Below are 12,635 nucleotides of genomic sequence, written 5' to 3'. Positions count from 1 at the left end.
AGATTTGAATCTAGACTGAGTATTAGATGAGATGAAAATTTATTGCTTTGAAAAGTAAAGATTGTTAGCTGAAAAAAGCATGTTATAAGGCAATATGTACAATGTACTCTCATTTTGATTAAAAAATGAATGATTTTTTTAATGATTCTACATAAATGTGTGTAGAATAAGATGTAGAAAGGTCACCACTGAAGTGTTATTATCTATAATCTCCAGATGGTAGGAATATGTTATTTTTATTTTTGCTTAGTTATATTTTAAATTTTTCAACAGTGTTCATGTAACTACTTTTGTAATTTTTTTAAAGAGATTAAGATTATAAAAAATAAATGTTGTAATGGTGTCAACTTTATTTTTTGAGACAGGGGCTTGCTCTGTTGTCTGGGCTGGAGTGCAGTGTCATCATACTCATGCAACCTCAAACTCCTGGGCTTGGGCAATTCTCCTGGCTCCGCCTCCTGAGTATCTAGGACTACAGGCACGAGTCACCTCAGCCAGCTAGGTTTTTAATTTTCTTTTTATTAGAGATGAAGTCTCACTATTGCCCAGGCTGATCCTGAACTCCTGGCTTCAAGCAATCCTCCCACCTCAGCCTCCCAAAGTGCTGGGATTACAGGCATGAGCCACCGTGCTGGGACTGGATGTCAACTTTAAAAGGGTTGGCAACACTTCATTTTCAATAGACTATCTTTAAGCTATCTGTAGCTAAGATGTTTTATAAATTATCAGTGTTGGTATTTTTTCTGAGTTTGTGGGCATATTCCTTCTGAGACTGTGCCCACTGTATTTCAAAACTCCTTTAGCATCAGATGTTTTGGTTTGTTGGGAAAACAAACCAAAATTTTAAAAATAAAAATAAATAACAAGTTGCTATATTTTGAGCAATGCCCAAGAACATACAGGAAAAAGCAAATCGTTTTTACAGTGTGATTCCAGTGTGACAGCTTTAGGAGGTCATTTCCACATTCAAAGCCTCTCTCATGGAAAAAAGAGGCAGCATTGTCTATAGCAGAAGAATCCCATGTTGATAGTCAGCTCCAGTCCAGACCTTCCATTTGTTTTTTTAAAATGGAGATGAGGCCTATAATCCTAGCACTTTGGGAGACCAAGGCAGGAGAATCACTTGCGGCCAGGAGTTTGAGACCAGCCTGGGCAACATAGTGAGACACCCCCATCTCTACAAAATTGAAAATCTGCCAGGTGTGGTGGTGTGTACCTGCAGCCCTAGTAACTTGGGAGGCTGAGGCAGGAGGATCACTTGAGTCCAGGAGTTTGAAGTTTCAGTAAGCTGTGATGATGCCACTGCACTCTAGCTTGGGCAACAGAGCGAGATCCTATTAATTGATCAATCAATCAATAAATGAGGGGGAAAAATAGAGAAAAGCAGACTAACTTGAGATATATTTTGGAGATAAAATAGACAAAGGCACATGCAAATGGAAAATATAGTTAGTCATAGGATTCTTTAAATTGGTACACATTTGATGTCATTATTTCATGGGCCAGGAACTGGGAAGTATAGCACAGAGTGAATAGGAAAATGAGGTCTGACTTTTTGTTTACTCCCTAGGTACCCACAAGGGGAGAATTCTGTCTTCTGATAAACCTGTTATGTTAGGTAGTACCAAAGTGTTATGCACACATTTTGGTTGTTAAGTACTGGTGCCTTAATGCATTTTTCTCACACTGAATGATAATATAGGTATCCTTGTTAATCAAGATATATCAGTTCACTTTGTTTGCTTCCTTTCTGCAGGAGGCAAAGAGAACCAAAGAAGAAAGTAAGCAAGCATGCAGCTTTCTTGCAACTTGAAACAGAAGTTTAGATTCTTAACTTCTTTAGAAGTTTAGATCTCAAGTGGCATCTAGAAGCCCTCTCTTTCCAGGCCCCTTGCCAGTCTTTTGTACTGAACCAAGAAGTATAGTACATGTCTAACTTGGACATTCTTACCTCAGTTTCTATTGGTGCAGGTTCTGAAAAATGAGGTAATGCTTGAAGAAGTGAGCGCAGGCCAATAGCTTGTCTGTCCGGGGTTAAGGGTGCCATGGATCAACTTGATTTGAAAGTATCACAGTTATACAGTGTTTGAGAAATACTGCCACTTCTCTTATGCAGTTAACTCTTTATAAGAACTATTTAAATTAAGCTTTGATCTTGAGTTAGGGATGGCCCAATTCTTTTCAGTTTGCTATTTTTGTGACATTGTTGCTTTTCTTGGGTTCTTTATTTTTGTTAGTCCCCTCACTAAGAACATTCCCTATACTAACTTTACACCTTCCGTTTAAGATCCATAATTGCCTTCTATCAGTTAATTAAATCTCAGAAACTCCCAGGTTTATGAAAACCTTTAACAGAGAAGTTTACTTCTATAGGTAGAGTCCAGTGATTTCTGGCAATTTTAGATAGAGGCTATCCACGAAATAACTTTCTCCCACTGCACTAAGGGACCTGACTAAAAGATCTCTGTGGAGCAATCATGCATTAGCTTTTCTACTAATCTAATTAGACTCTTTAGTCCATTGGAAAGAGGAGATGACTAAATAAAATGATGTCTCTTCCTTTCCTGCTTCCAGGGTGACCCAAGAAAGTTCTCTCCCCCCATCCAAATCAAGGGTCAATGACACTGCTGTGATTGATGCCTTTTGTTCCCAGACCAAATTGTTTTTTATAGCCCACCCCCTGCCAGCACTTTCCAAAGTGCCACTGCCATCAGCTCCAGAGGGAGTCCCTTCCTTGGGCTTCCTGGGCAGTGGCTGCGCTGTGATGGAGCACAGAATGGGAGGAGAAAGTCGCTTGCAGACAAATGGGCGGCTAATCAGACCAACAGCTTCAACATTAGAACCATAAAAAAATTCCATTTCTTTTCTTTTCTTTTTTTTTTTTCCTCCAGTTGCCTCATCTGCATTTTTTGGCTGAGGTGGGGGGAAATGCTCCTTGAAAAAGTTATGGCTTCATATGGTCTATCAGAGTAGACTCAGATTCCCACACACGCACACACCTTTTCTTTCTCAAGCCAGTTTTACTCATTCAGCCCAATAGTTGTCAAATCACTACAGACCTTAGAGTTATTAAAAGGACAATTAGGGGATATTATGAACAACTTAATTCAATAAATTTGACACATTAAATGAAATAGCCAAAGCCCTTGAAAAACACAAACTACCAACAGTTTATCAACCTAAAGCACAATTTCTGGGTCTTTCCTTTAAACTTTCTTTTGAAGTTTGGATCTTGAGGTTTGGTTTTTTCATTTTGAAGCAGCCTTCCTGAGCTTACTTAGTTAGCCTTCTCAACTCTTCTGCTAGGAGCCAGTTACTTTTCAGTACAAGTTATCTAATTGTGGCATGAAGAGGGTTAAGCTATTTTATAAGAATAAGCATCTCCATCTTGGCAAGGGGGTTAATAAATCTTACCTTAATCAGGATTATAAAATCCTGATCCTTCTGGGTGGCCTTTATGTTGGGGCCAGAATGACAACCTCTCTGGACTTTATCTAGTGTTGCTGGTCCTTGCCGATGTGAGAACATTTCAAAGAGTCTTTAACGTATATATGTTGTTAGAGCCTCCTTGCACCATAAAATGGTTAGACAAGGACCGATATAAAGCAGTCAGTCTACAACGAAGTGGAAGCTTTAGAAACAAGCACATCCTTTTCAACGGTGCTTTGCTTTTATAATGTTATTTAGAAAATGGACTGTGAAGAATTAGACATACCAAACTCCTAACCATTCAATGACTGGGTAGGGACGAACCATCCCAAATGAAAATTTTTAGGCTTTAAAGCTTTCATTTCAAAGCTCAATTAAAGTACTATATCTCATAGGACCCCCAAGTTCTAGTCTAACTTGGCCTGTTTGTAGCTTTTAGAGATACAGGTTCAACACATAAATGGCAAAACATTATTAATTCCTTCATGCCTCTCAGGGGTAGTTTGAGAAAATGTAATATTTGAAACCATTGCCTTCTTCGTGGTGAGAAACAAATATATATCCCAAATTAAGTAAAAATGTAATGTTATTAGGGTATTATCCCATTGGTGAAATCATATTATTACTTAGATCCCTCTTGCTAAAATGGAAGATCCCAACCTGAACACACTATTGTATGTAGGAAGTCAGCCCTTTGTTGAACTTCCTGTAGGTTTGGGGTGCCCCTCGCCTCAATCTTCAGTAGTTACCTAGCTCTGAGGCCTGGCCCTAGGCTCTCCTAAGCCATCTGAGCTGGCCTTTTGGCTAGATTCCACGCTTTTTCATCTTTTTGTAATATCTTTCTCGTCTTGCTGTTTATATCCATCTCACAGGGCTGCTGTGAGGACTAAATGTGATAATATATGTAGAAGTAACTAACAGTGCCTACTGGCAGAGTGAACAATTCTTTTTAAAGTCTCTCCATTTTTTTTTCCTGCCTTCATCTTGATCATCTCCCTTCATCTCTATTAGTGGGTTTTGACCTCCACATGGCTGTTGTCAACATTTTAAAGTTATGAAGCATGTCCCAGAGTGGAGGAATTAAAAACAGTGTACTGACTTGATTTGTTGCTGTTCCAATTGGCCAGGGGACTCAAGTTGAATGGACACTGCCTGTCTTGAAAACAGGTTTCCTACATCCACTAGGTTGCTAGGTTTGAAATTAATTCTCTCTACTTTGTGATAATCAACAATTACTTATTGAGTATGTAATGTGTACCTAATACAGTGAAAAAAATTCACTGTATTAGGTACACACTGTATTAGGTATTAGTCTGGCATTCAGGGCTCCCAGGGACTGGCCAATGCTTATCTTTCTAAACTTATCTTCCCAAACCTACCTTTATGGACTCCACTCTAGCTAGAGTGGGCTGTTTGCTCACCTTGCTCATTCCTGTCTACATTTGCCAAAGCCGTTCTCTGCCTTTGCTCCCACTCCACCACACCACAAACACTGGAAGACCCACCTCTTTTCTGTGTATACAATTTCTAGCCTACAAGACAATTTCCTATAATTTTGCTCTAATACATGCTTGTCTCTTGTGCCTGTGAACTACTCATACTTAAATTCTGACTTGCCTGGCAGTTAATACTATACTCCCTTGACATAATATACTGAGCAGTACATTATGAAATGGTTTAGCATTTGGCCTTTGGAGGCAGCAAAGCAGATTTTATTATAACTCCATGACTTCCTAGCTCTGTGACCTTGGGAAAAGTTGCTTCATCTTGCTGAGTCTCAGTTTCCTCATCTTTGCAATGGGGATAATGACAGTATCCATCTCACAGGGCTGCTGTGAGGACTAAATGTGATAATATACGTGAAGGTAACTAACAGTGCCTGTTGGCACAGAGTAAACAATTAATGTTAGCTATCACTATTTCCCTCTAGTATTTGTTGGTTTTTTCTTTTTTTTTTCTTTTGAGACAAGGTCTTGCTCTGTTGCCTGGGCTAGAGTGCAGGGGTGTCATCATAGATCACTACAACCTTAAACTCCTGGGCTTAAGTGATCCTTTTGGCACAGCCTCCTGACTAGCTGGGACTGCAGGCGTGTACCACCACACCCAACTAATTTTTAAAAAATTTTTTTTGTAGAGATTGCAGGGGGTCTCACTACGTTGCTGAGGCTGGTTTTGAACTCCTGGCCACAAGTGACCCTTCCACCTAAGCCTCCCAAAGTGCTAATATTATAGATATGAGCCACTGCATCTGGCCAATTCCCTCTAATATTTTTATTTAACATATAGATAGATAGATAGATAGATTATGTTCCCATCACTAATGGAAAGATTACTATCTATTGCTATCTATCATATGCCAAGCACTGTGCTATGTACTTTCAATTATGTTATTTAATTCTCACAACAACCCTGAGATTAGAGTGATTTGATCTAGAGGCCTCATCAAAGAATTAGTACAGCCAGGATTTTGAAATGTTTGTTGTTACAGGGGCCTCAGCCATGAACCTAGGATGGGTGAGGAAAAGATTTTTTTTCCCCCACAGAGCTAAATTATATTTACCTCTAAAGCCTTTCCACTACTTCATGATACTTTTTCACAGACATGGGAAACTTCTTATTTTTCTCACAGAGCCAAATGTGTACAAATCAAGTTCATTTATTTAATGGATTTATTATGTATAAATCAATGGAGTGAAATTTGGGGCTTTATTAAGTTTGTGCTATTGCTTTTCGTGGCTGACAATCATAGGTTCTCTTCCTTTATCACTCAGAAAGTACTTCCAAATCCCTTTTCATTCACCATATTACTAAAGGCACTAATGCCATATGTACACTGAACCACTACTTGCTCTTGCTTATATAACTGCTTGAAAAAAAGCTTTGCCAATTTATTTTATTTAACTTTTTAGAGATAGGGTCTCTCTCTGGCACCCAGGCTGGAGTACAGTGGCCCAATCATAGCTCACTGTAACCTTGACCTCCTGGGCTCAAGTGATCCTCCCACCATCACACCCAGCTTATATATATATACACATACATATATATATATATATATATATATATATATTTGTTTGTAGAAACGGATCTCACGGTGTTGCCCAGGCTGGTCTTAAACTCTTGGCCTCAAGCAATACTCCTGCCTTGGCTTCCCAGAGTGCTGGGATTACAGGCATAAGCCACTGCACCTGGCCTCACCAATTAATTTTAAACCTCCTAATCCAACCCTGTAATTTCATTTTTTTGAGACAGAATCTTGCTCTGTTGCCTGGGCTAGAGTGCTGTGGCGTCAGCCTAGCTCACAGCAACCTCAAACTCCTGGGCTCAAGTGATCCTCCTGCCTCAGCCTCCCAAGGAGCTGGGACTACAGATGTGTGCCACCATGCCTGGCTAATTTTTTCCATTTTTAGTAGAGACGGGGTCTCGCTCTTGCTCAGGCTGGTCTCGAATTCCTGACATCAATCAATCCATGCCTGGCCCCAACCCTGTAATTTATAGTCGAAGCAAACAAGGCTGAGAGGCTAAGAGACAAGCTAATGGCTGAACCTCAACTAGATCCAGGTTTCAGGCATATATCCAGAATGCCACTCATTATGCCAGGAGCTCTTTGAGAAGCAGCACTTGAAAAGGTTGTTGTCACAAGCAGTTAAAAACCTCCATCTGCAGTCTTATTTGTGATGTTAATTTAATAGCAACCCCTTTTTAAATATAATATACAAATAAGCTTCCTTTAGCACAAAATTCAAATTAGTGAACTCTAACCATGAGACTATATGTACATCAAGAACATCTATTGCTATTTTATAGGCTATAAATTTCTGGGAAGCGGAAGTAACTTATTCTAACTCATTCTGTCTGGCGATCGGCACGGGGCATCATATGCAGACCAAAACTGACAGGATAGAGAAACTCAGAGGCTCAGAATAGAATTTTAGAATTTGAAAAAATACTTGTGAATATCTAATGCAACCTAACCCAGTCCCTGTTTTTTGTAATAAAGATCCTGAAGCTCAAAAAGTGATTTGCATGGCATTATAGTAAAATCTGTGGCAAAATCAGCAGAACTTTCCCATAATACTTAATTGCCTCCCTTGATTTCCTGAAAATTAAAAAGTATCAATAGTCACCTAAGATTGCAGGAATAAATCCTTTTGGAAAAATGCAAGACAACCTTCAGAGAACTAAAATATTACCTTACTCTCTCTTTCTTTCTTTTTTTTATTTTTTTTGAGACACAATCTTGCTCTGTCTCCCGGGCTAGCGTGCTGTGACGTCATCATAGCTCACAGCAACCTCAAACTCCTCGGCCCAAGCGATCCTCCTGCCTCAGCCTTCCAAGTAGCTGGGACTACGGGCATGAGCCACCACACCCAGCTAAGTTTTCTATTTTTTGTAGAGATGGGGTCTCACGCTCTGGCTGCTCTCATCTCCTGGCCTCAAGCAATCCTCCTGCCTCAGCTTCCCAAAGTGCTAGGATTACAGGTGTGAGCCACTGTGCCCGGCCCTACTCTCCTTTTGGAACATGAATCCCGTTATTATTTGGGCAGCTTTATTTGCAGGTACAATTTTTTTTTTTGGCTTTTGTATAGTCCTTATGTATTATCAGCAGAATTGGGGGCGGGGGTTTCACCAGAAATATCAGAATTCAGAAAGATAGAAACAATGGAATTTATCTCAGCTAAATGGGAACTTTGAAGAGCTCCAGATTGTGATCTATTCAAAAGTGACATCAGTTTTTTATCAACTTTCAGATATTGGAAAGGAATCAAAAATGGGCTGGGATCATCCTCCAAGAAAATCAACAATTCTTTTCTGATATCTTAGCCATAGAGGCAACAAGCAATGTCTGGCTTGTTCAGTAACGCTTTAACAATAGTTTCATCCTCACCGTTTTCTTTAGGTTGTGGTGGTTGTGTAGGGATCCCTACTGGAGCCCAAGATTGGAAAGAAATTTTGTATTCTTGTCTCTTAAAATTTTGTTTTCCTGGCCGGGCATGGTGGCTCACGCCTGTAATCCTAGCACTCTGGGAGGCCGAGGCGGGTGGATCGCTCAAGGTCAGGAGTTCGAGACCAGCCTGAGCAAGATCGAGACCCCGTCTCTACTATAAATAGAAAGAAATTATCTGGCCAACTAAAATATATATAGAAAAAATTAGCCAGGCATGGTGGCGCATGCCTGTAGTCCCAGCTACTTGGGAGGCTGAGGCAGTAGGATCACTTAAGCCCAGGAGTTTGAGGTTGCTGTGAGATAGGCTGATGCCACGGCACTCACTCTAGCCCGGGCAACAAAGCGAGACTCTGTCTCAAAAAAAAAATTTTGTTTTCCTGTTTGTGTTCTTATAGATTCCAGCCAGGATTTTTATACCACATCATGCTACCCAGCCTGGTTCTATAGAAATCGGGCTGAAGATTATAATGATTATAAAACATGGGGAAATGCTTCCATACCCTCAACCTAGACCTGTCCTTTAAACTCTGGAGATTATTTAGAATCAACCCCAGGACACTGAGGAGTGTGGGAAGCTCTTGGAGGTGTGAGGAGTGGGAGGGCACCAGGGTCCTAAAAGATCTTATGAAGCTCCCTGCCAGGCTGGCCTGGAATTAACCCATGGTTTCCCAGCCAGAGCTATCCCAGCTGCCTTGCTTTCCAGGGGCCTCTCATGTTAATCTGTGGAATGGACCAACTGAGTTTGACCGTGACTGGCTTTGTTTTGCAAAACAAAATTGGTAAGGCAGGTCTCATGCTGACTGACTGAATGGTGTCATCAACTCAATTCAAGGGGTGCCACAAAAGCAAGGAAATGAAACTTCAATTTCCTCCTCATGTTAAATGATAGCTTATCATGCCAATTATGACTCTTATGCAGCTCAGGGCAAAGTATTTTATTGCTTTTTTTGTGAACAGCAATAAACCACTCTCTTCTTCCACTTTTCCCTCTAACTCCCACCCCCATACCACACCTGATTGATTAAGGCTCAGTGGAAAGGCTGTTCTCTGTTGTCAATGGTCAGAGACCCAAAAGCCTCCTTTTTGCCCCCACCAACCTGTCATGATTTTACCTTTTTTCCTAGGAAGCACAAGATTTGTTTTAAAACAAAACAACACAGAAATAAACAAACAAAGGGCAAAAATCCATTCTGGCTTCAGAGCACCCTTGTAATGTTCAATTCCTGTCACTACGTAAGTGAACTTTGCTTCAATTCTGGGCTGGGCAGACACTGATTGCGTTCTTTCCTGAGTTCCCACTGCCCCTGTGCACACCTCCATCAGAATGTTTCTCACATTACATTGTTGTGGGCACAGGCAAGCCTGCCTTCTTGATTGGGAGGGACTGTTTTTTTAGTCCCTTCATTATTTTATAGTCCTTTCATTTTTATGTACCCAGCAGGCACCAGCATGACTCTGGCATAGTCCCAGATCCATGACGCATAGAAGGCATCCAGTGAATGAATCAACTGATGGGAAGGCGCCTCTCAAAGCTTAGCTCATCTATTCCCCTACCTGCCAACAAGTCTGTAACTACCCGGTTCCAGAATCAGAGAGAGGTTCAGTTGCTCAGATTCCTCATTGGATGCTCGTTGACATCAATGGGGAAGATATGGTGTTTCGTAGGACTTGAACCTAGACCTCTTCCCTTCACTTTCTACTTTTCTTCCTTGGAAATCTCATTTACTACTATGGCTTCAGAAACTATTTCTATTTTGATGGTTCCCAAATTTGCATCTCCATCACAAATTTCTTCTCTAATTTATTTAGCCAGATTTCCTAGACTTGTTAGCCAATTGACTGCTTGATATCTCCATTTGAATGTCTCAGATAAATTGCAAAGTTAACATGCTTAAATAGAATTCTTGATTCCCATCTTACCATTAGTCCCAACCTGGTTTTCCCTAATTTTGTCTATGTCCATAAATGGCACCACCTGCCACTCAGTTACTAAAGTTAAAAAACTGGGAATCATACTAGATTCCTCCCCTTCTCTTACCCACCATATCTAATCCATCAGCAAATTTTATTGATTCTTCCTCTTTTTTACATACTGCTCATCTTTTTTCTCTCTGTTCCCTCAGTCCCTGCCCTACGTAGTTCAAGCCACCATTACTCTTGCCTGGACTAATGCAACTGCTTCCTTGCCTTCGGGCTTCTACTTTTGCCCCTCTCTAGTCCATTTTCCATTTGGCAGCCAGTATGGATTTTGGTTTTTTGTTTCTTAGGTAAGTAGGATCCTATCACCATTCTGCTTAAAATCCTTTAATGGCTTCCCATTTCTCTAGAACAGAATTCAAACTGCTTATGGTGGCCCACTGCAGTCCAACATGATTCTGTCTCTGTGCTCTACAATAATTTTATTCAGCTGAAGCTGAATTAAGGTGAATACCAAGGAAGGGGAGAAGGGATACATCCAGTGAGGGGTAGTGTAGAAGGGAAAATGGGCTGACCTTTTTCTTTGCCTTGAGCTTATGTGGTAATGGTGTGTTTGGGAACCTCATATGTTCTTCTCTTTCCTTCTTTTTTTCCCCTTAAATCACATAATGAATCTAACCCCTCCCCCATCATTTACCTCTCTTATTGCCCAGCTGGTTGGTCCCAAAAGTAGTAGGGCAGTCCTGCAGAGCAGAGGACCTAAAGGTTACTTGAACCTGGAATCAGGAGGCCTGAGAGCTCCTCAACTTGACCTTTAACTAGCCAAACGACCTTGGGCAAATTGCTTTCCCTCTCCTGCAAGGTGAGGGGGTCTCCTCTAGCTCTGAGATTCCGTGACCTATACATTCACACCACTCTTGGGCAAAATCAGTTTCATGCTGGGAGAGCACTAATCACCCACCACATGCACAGTATTGTGAGAAGTTTGCAGGGGCACCAAGATGGGTAACATGGTCTTACCTCCAAGGAAGAGACTTGTCAGTTCTATTGTTGAGACACAACTATACATAAGGCCCATAATGCCTAGATATCACAGGCAGTAATACATAGATCCTATCAAATAAATGGAAAGCAACTTCAAGGAGCCAGATAGACCTTAAGGTAGTGCTTGGAGTTGGAGAGGCAGTAGAGAAGGCAAAGGTATTTTAGAAAGGGAAATAGTCTCAACTGGGATATAGAAGTCAAGGAGGAATGGTGTGTGCAAGGAACTGTCATAACCTGATCTAGCTGGAGCTGAGGAATTAAGGGATAAAATTGGAAAAGGAAGTTAGGAGCAGTTACCTCTGGGAAGAGTAGTGGGCTGGGGAAGGAAGGAAGTGAAGGTGATTATTCACTTTTTGGTCTATTCTATATTATTTGAATTTTTATGAAAATATATTCAATATTATTAGTAGAAAAATTTTAATGTTTACAGTAGGTTGTATCATGTTTAGGGGACTTAAAATGCCAGGCTAAAGAATTGAGATTTTGGCTGGGTGGATGCAATGGCTCATACCTATAATCCTAGGCCAAGGCAGGAGGATTGCTTGAACCCAGGAGTTCGAGGTTGCAGTGAGCTATGATCACACCATTGCACTCTAGCCTGGGCAACAGAACGAGATCCTGTCTCTAAAAAAAAAAAAAAAAAAAAAAAAAAATTAAGGGAACCTTCTGGAGGGGAGATTCCAGAAGAGGCAGGAGAAAACAATGGTTAAGGTAACCCTGTGTTAGAAAATGTGAGGGTAGCCTTGATGGGCAGTCAGAAGGCTAAGGAAGTTTCCAGTAGTAGTGAAGTTACTGAACACACCTCTCTACCTGAGTAGAGAAAATGAACAAATGAACAAAATCAGAAGGAAGATAAAAGACTAGCTGACAAATTGTGATCAATGCTGAGAATGTGGGGATATAACAACAGCTTTTCATGAACACAGCAAGGAGCCACCACTGGAAGAATTAGGATAGGATGAAGCTGAGTACACCAGCCAAGAGAGACGTTTTAGAGCAGACTAAACTTGGGGCAAGGCAGAGAAGGCAGAGGTCTAGGGGAGCTTGGAGTTGGAGTATATCCAGTTTCCAAAGGAGGGAATGAGGCCCTAGGCCAGGCCAGAACCTGACTGATAAGAGGAGAGCTAGACCAGGCAAAAAGAGTCAGACAACAGCAGCTCAGAGGTAAGGTAGACACAAGAACAATATTCTGTTATAGGTCTCAGGTACCCAGTTGTGACTCTTGGGATTGGATGCCCTGATTGTCAGTTTCATGTTCTGGTCCCCCTACTACCACAAGTTCTCTGCCTGCTTGGTACCC

The sequence above is a fragment of the Eulemur rufifrons genome, chromosome 10 (assembly GCF_041146395.1).
Source record: "Eulemur rufifrons isolate Redbay chromosome 10, OSU_ERuf_1, whole genome shotgun sequence".
Classification (NCBI taxonomy): Eukaryota; Metazoa; Chordata; class Mammalia; order Primates; family Lemuridae; genus Eulemur; species Eulemur rufifrons.
The sequence above is the reverse complement of the archived record's forward strand: the minus strand, read 5'-3'. Positions refer to the sequence as shown.